The sequence below is a fragment of the Erigeron canadensis genome, chromosome 7 (genome assembly GCF_010389155.1).
Source record: "Erigeron canadensis isolate Cc75 chromosome 7, C_canadensis_v1, whole genome shotgun sequence".
Taxonomy (NCBI): Eukaryota; Viridiplantae; Streptophyta; class Magnoliopsida; order Asterales; family Asteraceae; genus Erigeron; species Erigeron canadensis.
The window spans coordinates 15,964,068-15,974,384 of NC_057767.1; positions in this window are offsets into that span (position 1 = coordinate 15,964,068).

Here is a 10,317-nt window from a genome sequence, read left to right on the forward strand (position 1 = left end):
GTTCTTTATCAACAACTTTCTGGATCACGTCTAACTCCAATCTCAACTTTTCAACTTTTTCATGAAGGTTTCCTCTACAATATAACAGCCCTCGAAGTGGTTTTTTAAGGCCTTTCAATTTTTTGACAAGTCGAAACATATCATGACCATCAGTCACTTCTTTCCAACCATCCGCAACCACCTGTTTGAAATTTACATAATGAACAATTGCGTTAGTAAATTTAAACGGTTTTGGGACAAACCGTGTTGCACTCGGGACACACAAGATAGCTGGAGTATGATCAGAAGACCGATAAGGCTGGAACAAAGCATATGCACCAGCCCAAGACGATAAGAACTTTTGATTAGCCATAATCCTGTCAATTTTCTTCAACATACCATTCTTGCCTTTGGGTTTTTGATTCCAAGTAAATCGCAAACCCAAACTATTAACATCAGAAACCCCAAGATTATCAACACACTACTTAAACTCACGCATTGCAATATCAATCTTTGAAGAACCAACATCTTTATCGCTAAGGAAAAGAACTGCATTGAAATCATCCAACAAAACCCAAGGTTTATCATAAACAAGACCATTATGAGCAAGCAAATTCTGCCACAACACTCTTCTTTGAGTATACACATTATGGGCATACACAAAAGAGCAGAATAAGGTTTTTTTATCAGCTTTACAAAACACCTGTGAATGAATTACTTGATCAGTCTGATCAATAACCATAACATCAACAACATCAGGATTCCAACCAAGGATAATTCGAGATCCCTTGTCGCAAATTTTACCATTAGACGTCCAATTCCAACCCCTAAATACCCGAGAACACATGCTTTCTAAGTTACCAACAGAAATATGTGATTCAAGTATTGCACAAATAGAAACTTTATTCTCACTTACAACCTGCCGAACCTCACTTTGTTTAGGGGTTTGGTTCATACCCCTTATATTCCATGAAGCAATATTAAACATGAGGAACATCATCAGCAGGAGTGCTTACCCCTGTAGTATGCGCCATAAATTGAGCAGTCTCATCAAATACATTTTCCACATCATCATCACTATCATCATCATTATTCTCTCTATCAATCATTTCAATAGTATCAACACCAACCTGATCAGAATCCTTGGAAAATCCTAATTCCTCCAAACTACTTAGAACTTCAAAAGCATTAGTCGTATGCAGCCCTGTACTAGACGAGGTAGTCGGGTCAGAAGCCTTTTTTCTCGTCGCATCAGGTTGAACCTTGGTTTTCGAACCATCACCTCCACTATTCTTCTGTCGATAAATAAAACTCGACTTAGGTTTAGAAAACTTTATGCCTTCTATTTTTTTTTGTTTTGGCCAGCATCCTGTTTGCCCGTCCCTTTTCGTTTCACCAACTCAAAACCTTCAGCGTCTACATTAACTTCCTTGGGTACCTTAACCTGTTTCGGACATTGTGCATTTGTATGCCTAAACACTTTGCACACATCACACCGAGGCAGAGTCCATTCATATTCAACTTGAATAACTTGCTTAGAAATCCCATCCCCATGCTCATTTGGAACACCAATAACTAGTTCTTTCTTCAAAATATTAGTTGCATCCAATTCAATCAAAGCCCTAGCAAACGAGTTACATCCCCATGATTCCATGCACATACTACTAGTATACGAGTCTAACATTAATGGCTTACCAATCTTCATAGCTATCAGACTTAGCCCATCTTCTGAAAAAGCAACCAAAGGAATGTTCTTCACCCTTACCCAAACCGGGACCTTTGTAACTTCATGCTTAGTCAAATTAACATTCGGGTTCCATTGACTCAAAAAAATTGGTGTCGATCTAATCAGCCATGGCCCTTTTTCCAACACTTTCTCCAATCCCTCTTTTGTATCAAACTTAAAGAAGAAAAACCCCATGGAATTCATCATCACCTTTTTCAGCCCAAATTTTGCCCATGTATTTTTCACATAGTTTTCAACAACCGGGAACGCTAGTCTATTACCCAAAAAATATCCATACAAGGTATTATCAAATCTGGCACTAACCTGACGAACAACAGAAATAGGAAGAACCAGATCAAAGCCTTCCACGACCTCCTCAGATTCTAATGAGAAAGAACGAAAGTTTGCTTTACGCTGTGAGGCATCAGTTTGAACAGCACTTGCATAAGATTTCGGAACATCACTATCCTTCTTCCCACTAACAGTATCATCTCCCAACGCATCCCTAACAGATTGCGCATCATCAACCATGACTCCTGACTCAGCACCCTTTGCCGCCCCATCACTACCATCAGACTTAGGGTTTCTGACGGCCTGGAACTTTGAAGACATATTTCTAAAATTAATAAAACAAGAACGTAATTTGTTAATATTAAGTTCAGGACTAGCTCTCTTCATTCACCAAACTAACCCATGCAACAAGAAAAACGAACACTAATCAAATACTCGATACTACGGAACAAAAAACCCTAACTCTATAGAACGACAATAAAAACCCTAAAAAGAAACGAAAACTCCACCAATACGATCAGAATATGATAATCATATGATTATCACACACAAAAACGAATTTAGAAGAGGAAATCGATCAGATTAGGAAAAAGATTTGGCATGAAAATCGGAAGAAAAAATCGCCCATCATAACCCATGTAGATTCTTCAATTCCTCAGCCAATCACATAAAATTTCAAAACCCTTATGGTTACATGAATTTCAATCCAGAGCTGGTTAAAAAGCAGGATAGTCACAAGCCATGTGATTTATCACACATTCTTTTCCAAAGTCTAGACGCTCATAAAGCCCGAATAAAACATAAACTCACTTATTCCATTAATAAAGTCTTAAAGATTAAGGACGTACACAAGCGAAACCAACTAAAATGACCGCAAAAGAACATTGAGAAAATACGCCCGGGTTACCGTTGTCATAGATTGAGATTGACATTTCTATTATGAAACAATTTTTCATTCCGTGACTTCCATTAGTAATAACAAACCACCCATATCAAAGTTTGACATATAGATTTGTCAAAACCAGGGAATGGTTATAAATAAGAATATTTTATATGGATACGAAGTTTTTCAACCCATGTGATGTATATACGAACTTTTGATTTGAATTTTATAAAACTACTAAAATCAGTATCCAAGACACCGGTATTGTGTTTTTGGGGTTAAAGCCGGTGTCTAAAACACCTGTTTATGTCGACGTGGCATTACAGGAAGCTAAATCCAGTGTGTAAGACATCCGTCTTCATTATTTTTGGGCAAAATCGGTGTCTTTGATGCCAATCTTCTGTTTCAGCATCAAAGTCGGTATCCTCGTGACCGGTCTTCATTTACGTATCCTCAATAATGCACTTGTAAAGTGATATGAAGTGATTTGTCCAAACTTTATTGATGTATTTTGTACTATTATATTGTAGTTTTGCATACCCATGAAATCCTCTTTTTTATTTTGTATCTTTACTTCTATATATGCATGCATGCAGATTACACACAAAACATTCAAACATATTCACTAGCTCTCAAACTACATAGAAAACTTTCAAATATCAACATACTTCAATAAAACTTATATTTACTTAAACATGGCTGAAAACTAACAACCTAGCTCTCAGCCTATAAACCGGTGTCTTAGACACCGACCTCCCAAAAACGCAAGACCGATGTCTTGGATACTGATTTTCGTAGTTTTACAAAATTCAAATCAAAAGTTCGTATATACATCACATGGGTTAAAAAACTTCGTATCCGTACGAAAAACTCATATAGTTAAGGAATAAGGATACTTGCAAGATCATAGAATTCCCCTTGTCAACACCCCATCACCCGAGTATCTCATTGTCCAAGGCTCTACATTTATGGGAGTGGATCATTGAAATAGTTTTTAAAGTCCTAGGTTGAATCCTAGACATTCATGTAGTTTAGTAGTAGAAGTAGAATACATGTCGTAAAAAGTTCATTTCATATAACTTGTGTCCTATTACAATACTACGTAACAACAAACCTAACAAATAAACAACATTAAAACGTATTTTATTAGTGTACACATTTAACCTAATATGACCATAATTACTCATTCAATCTTTTAAATAGTTTTTTAATACACAGATTTATTAACATATATTATAATAAGTTCCCAAAACCTCATTTATTTTAATTTAACAGTTATAATTTTACTTTTCAAGTCTTTTCTGAAACTTTTAATAAGATCCCGTAAATATTTTTATTTATGCCATAACGTTTGACGAAATTTTTAGGAATGTAAATACAATTAAATCCCAATTCTTTCATATATATTTAATCAAGTATTATATAACACTCAGGGACGGATATAGTTATATAGCACCGGGGTCATTGCCCCCTATGTCTTAAAATCACTTCCAAATTCCAATACATTTTCAAACTAAAAAACATGAGCCTTAACTAATTTACATATAGTGTCATCCTTCTAAATAATGGATACCCCTCATCTTTGACCTTTGATCCAAACTTCACATTAAAACACGTGTATCTTCCCGACTTTAAAAGCCTATCTAGTCACTTGTATACACAATATTTTAAATTTTTCTAAAAAAAAAACTCAAAAACCACTAAATATGATAGCAAAATTTCTATTATTTTTGGAATATGAGGTTTCTTGAGTCATTGTTTGATTATAGACCCTTATAATTATGTAATAATATACATTTTCATAATTAATTAAACTATTTATTGATGTTAACGACTATTGTTTCATATTTTTTTTTCAAAAGCTAAAAAAAGTTAGAAGACATTAACAAAATGTACATGTAATGTATTTGTTCTTGAACTGTCACTAGCCTGGTACTCGCGCGATGCAGTGACGACAGTTTACAACGCATGAGTTACCATGAGATGGTAGTTGACGTAGTACATGTTTTCGCTAGTTAGAATTTTTGTTGTCGGTTATAAATACTTAAAATTACAACAATTAGTTATCATCCCTTTCTAAACCTTGTAATTTTGGCGTATATGTTTCCACGGGAGTTATAATCACATAATAGGTAGGTGTTTCAAACATTACAACATAGTTACATTTACATTGTTTCGTATATAGAACTCCAATTTACATCCATGATTTACATTCCTTAATACAACATAGTTGCATTTACATTCTTTTTGGGTAAAGGGGAGTTTAACCCCGATGACTTTATATTAATTACCCAAAAAAATTACAATACAAGTAGTATGAAGAGTTCATACTAGTTCATACGTGAGACATGCCTCATATATGTGAACAATGAAAAACAAGAACTACATAACCAATGCAACAAGCCTAGCTATACATTAACATGAAGAAAATACTGCTAGACAAAAAAAGAAGATAGAAAATTAGCTAGCCTCCATCTTGGAAAAGAAACTCTCCCCGAATATCCCAAGCTTCAAGTGTGTTAGTCACCCGAGCTGTCTTCTTGAACTTCAAATTCCATAATCGTGCCCTCACCGTGTCTTTTATAACTTTAACCAAAATGTCGGGAGGACGAGCATGATTCTTGAAAAGTCTATTGTTTCTCTCCTGCCATACATAATACGAAGTCGCAAGAACCACAAGCCGACCCAAGACACTAGAAATAGATCTGGATTTAGCTTTAGATAGAAGATATGATACTATAGAGTCCCAATCTGATGGAATATGCTGCATATTAACAGACCTTTTAACCTCACCCCAGACTCTATCAGCATATTTACATGTAAAGAATAGATGTCCATGCGAATCATAATCTGATACACATAAGCTACAACACATCATATTCATCGTTTTCCTCCTAGTAGGACTCCATTCCAAAATTTTGTCCTGTGTTAAGAGTTTCTCACGCATAATAAGTCACAGATTAAACGCATGCCTGGGGATACATTGAGGAAACCATACAATATTCACCCAACCCACACGATTTTCCTTTAATTTGCTTGAATCCCAAATTATTGTAGTTGAGAATGGCACTATCTCATCATCATTCTTCCAGATAAGCTCATCACGGTTTAAAATAAGATGAATAGGAGGGCAATTAAGAAGATTAGGATATTTATCCAACCATACCTGTGGCCATAACCAGCTCCCGTTTCTGTTAATATCCGCAACAGTAGACGTTAAATAGAAGCCCCCTCTTCTAATATCACTTGGCTGAATAAAATCAGAAAGAGGACCCATATCATACCACGTATCAAACTAGGCAGACGTAGTGCAACCATCACCTAGCTTCTTCCATACAAATTTACGAACAGAATGCCTTAGCTGAAGAAGTTTACGCCAACCCCAACTTACTGATCCTCTAATAGGGACATCCCAAAAATTCTGTCCCCTAAGATGATAATCATGAATCCAATCCACCCAAAGTGATTTCCTTCTATCCAGAATACTCCAAATATGTGATACCATCAGAGCATTATTCATATCCACAATTCTTCTAATGCCCAACCCCCTTCATATTTAGGAACACAAACCGATTTCCAAGAGACTTTTGCCTTTCCATTCTGCATGGGACCTTGGCACCACAAAAAACCCCGCATGGTTTTCTCAAGATCTTTAATAACTTGCCCAGGTAGAATAAAGACAGACGCCCAGTAAATATGCATAGAAGAAAGCACAGAAATAATCAACTACAACCTACCTGCAAACGAAAGATATTTGTTTTTCCAGTCCAATATCTTCTTCTCCATCCGTTTTACAAGAATTTTAAAATTCTTATATAGCAATCGAGATGATAATAAAGGAACCCCCAAATATTTAACCGGCAGTTTTCCTTCCTCGAAAGGTAAAATCGCAAGAATGGAAGATTTTACCGATTGAGGCACATGACAGAAAAAAGTTGTGCTTTTCTGAACACTAAGAACTAATCCAGACATTCTCTTGAAAGAATCCAAGGAGCACATAATAAGGCTTGCAGATTTGACATCCCCCCTGGAAAATAAGAAAAGATCATCTGCAAAACAAAGATTAATTAGCTTCTGCTTCTCACATCTGTTATGAAATCGAAATGATGGTTCCAATTGAGTGACATGCTGTAAGATAAGTGTCAACACTTCCATAACCAAGGTGAATAGATATGGTGAAATCGGATCTCCCTGTCTAAGTCCCCTTTTCCCTTTGAAGTAGCCATGAACCTGTCCATTGATACTAATGGAGAAGGACGTGGAAGACACACAAGTCATGATCCAAGAAATCATGATCGGATGAAATCCAAAGCCCTTAAGAGTAAGACACAAAAATTCCCAATCCACTGTATCATAAGCTTTCTGGATATCTACTTTGAATGCACATCTAGGAGGACCAGAATCTATATGATAATTATGTAATATTTCTTGAGTTAATAAAATATTATCAGAGATCCTCATATCAGGGACAAACGCCAATTGATTAATACTAACAACAGTCTTCAAACCATCCTTAATACGATCAGCCAGTATCTTACTGATACACTTGTAGAGTACATTACAACACAAAATAGGCCTATAATCAATAATTGAAGATGGCGTCAATACCATTGGCACAAGAGCAATAATAGTATGATTCAACTCTTTCAATAGTTTACCCTTATTGAAGAAGTCGTGAACAGCCAACAAAACATCCTTTCCAACAATGGACCATGACTTCTTAAAGAAAGCTGATGTAAACCCATTTGGACCAGGCGCTTTGCACTCACCAATATAGAACATATCCGATTTTATCTCATCATCAGTAACCTTATGGATCATGTTAAGGGCAGCCTGATCCTCTATAGTAGTAGAGAAAAGTTCATGCGAAGGCAATAAATTTGTAACAACCGTCTTATAAATGTTCTTAATAAGTTCTTCGAAATGTACTTTCGCCACTAGAACGACTAGACAATTCAAATTATCTAAGTTCTTGACGTACTTTAGACCTAAATTATGTGCTTATATGAAGGTCAATTTGATCTTAAATCTTGATTTATATGACGAGTTCATGACTAAGTACAATGAAATATTAAAGTTTGGTTCATAAACGTTTATGTTCATAAAAGTTCTAGACCAAAATGTTTGCAAATGGTCCTTGCATTTATTGAGTTCATTTAATATGGGAAAGGTATATAAAGAAAAGGATGAGAAACCTAGAGAGAGGAACAACCATATTTCATCTCCTTCTTCTTTCTTCTTTCTCTCACTAAAACACATAGTGGCAGCCTCTTTTTCACACACAAAATTCATCTTTTGATTTTGTGTTGTTAAACCAAAATCATTTGTACTTTTAGCATCCTTGTGATAATCAAAACATATTTCTGGAATCAAATCTCAGGTAACAACAACAAATTATGAGTTTTTGATCAACTTAAAAGTGTACTTTTTCTAGTTCATGTTCTTGATGATTTGGTCTGATTTTTGATGTGAAATCGTGTTAATGATTAATGGGTTTGTGTCTAAATGTGTTTAATAACATTTATGTGAACAAATTTGGGTCATAACATGCTTTAATTTACAAAACCCATTTTTGAAAGTTAAGGAAAACTTGTTCTTGATGTGCCACACCTTGTTCATGTTATAGGTGGTCTTGAAATCGTTAAAAGTGTTAATGGTTACTGTTATTGTGCATATATGTACTAGTTCTATGTTCTAACAAGTCCCGGAATCGATCTAGATCTTTGTGTGATGTTCATGCACCTGTTCAGCCCGTTTTGGCTCTTGGGACGATCCTGGAAGGGACGATCTTGAGCCCAAGATCGTCCTAGCCAGCCCTCATTGTTCATGGTTCTTGTTCGTTCGATCTCGTGTGGTGTTGTGATGTTGTTGGTACGTTTAATGGGTAACTAATCCTTTGGATTGGTTTAGCTCAAATACATGTTCTTGATCTAGTAATGACCTTGATCTTGTTCATGTACTTGTAAAACTTGGGACGGCCTTGAAGCCTTGTGTACCTAAAACGATCTTGTACCTTGACAAATGAAACGATCTTGGAGTTCAAACCAGCTAGGACGATCTTGTGCTTCAACTACTAGGACGATCTTGTGTAGAAGTCACCTAGGACGATCTTGATCTAGGGCAGGAGGACGGTCTTGAACCCTAGATCAGCTAGGACGATCCTGAACATATCCAATGGGACGATCTTGCCACCAAAACCCTAGAACGACTTTGTGCATTTATAAGACAACATGTACTTGTTCTATAACACACCATACTTGATCACTTAACACCAAACCAAGTTCATAACATCACTATCATTCGATTAAACACATCAAAGGCTACGTACTAACATCAAAGCTAGTTCATGAGTCGATCTAAAACAACGTACAAAGTGCAAACCCTAATTAAGTACATTTAAGACATGTTCTATCTTGATTATCAAAGTACGAGTTCTATGAACAACTAAATCAAGTTCTAAAGGCTAAAGTTCAATATTAACGACATGTTCAACTCATTAACATGATAAGTACTTATGCGTGAGTTCAAAGACGTTCAGTTCGAGTCTAGTTCATGTACTTAAAGTTCATTTAAACTCTTTTGAGTCAAAACGTTCAAAGATCTTCAAAGGACCAAATCATCAGTTCATCAAGGACATTTCAGTGATTAATTAATCACATGAACTAATATATGTGCTTATTTATGATCAATGATATGTACTTAGGCATCCATCAAGACGTGCTTGGATTGTGATAGATATAACTTATCTATCGCTGTACTTGTTCTCTGTCCTAGTTCTCTGTGCTTGTACCAGATCACTGTGAGTTCACTAATCCCCCTTTCGTACATTTTGTTCAAGTTCTTTATCGGGGACTGAAAAGCATGAAAACTATTTTCGTACTTGTACATATGTTCTTGAACTATTTTACGAACCATATTATGAGCTTGATCTTGAACTACTTATGAATGATTCTTAAACTATTTGGAAGAGTATTTAAGTCTTGAATGGGCAGGATCTTAAATACATTTATACTACTGTACTTGATCTTTGTTATGTTCTAGTTCGTATATGTACTTGTTCAGTTCTTGTTCAACGTTATCAATTCATATCCCACAGTTCAGGGAATGAACCGTAGGTAATTATGGACAACGCTGTTTAGGGTAGACCCACCCTCATTCTCCACAGTTCAAAAGGATGCATATTACTTGTTCTTATTCATGTCATTGTCCTGACATAGATCTTATTTGAAGTACTTGAGCTATATGAGCATACTATTACATTAAAGTTCAGTTCTGGCCAATCGGTTTAGCAGTGAAAACTTATAATTAAAAGTTCATTACATGATCTTGACCTAGTTCTTATTATTATAAAAGTACTTATGTTCAACGTGCAGATCTTGATCTAGTTCTTATTATTACAAAGTACATTGGTTCAACGTACAAAACTTACGATCTTGTT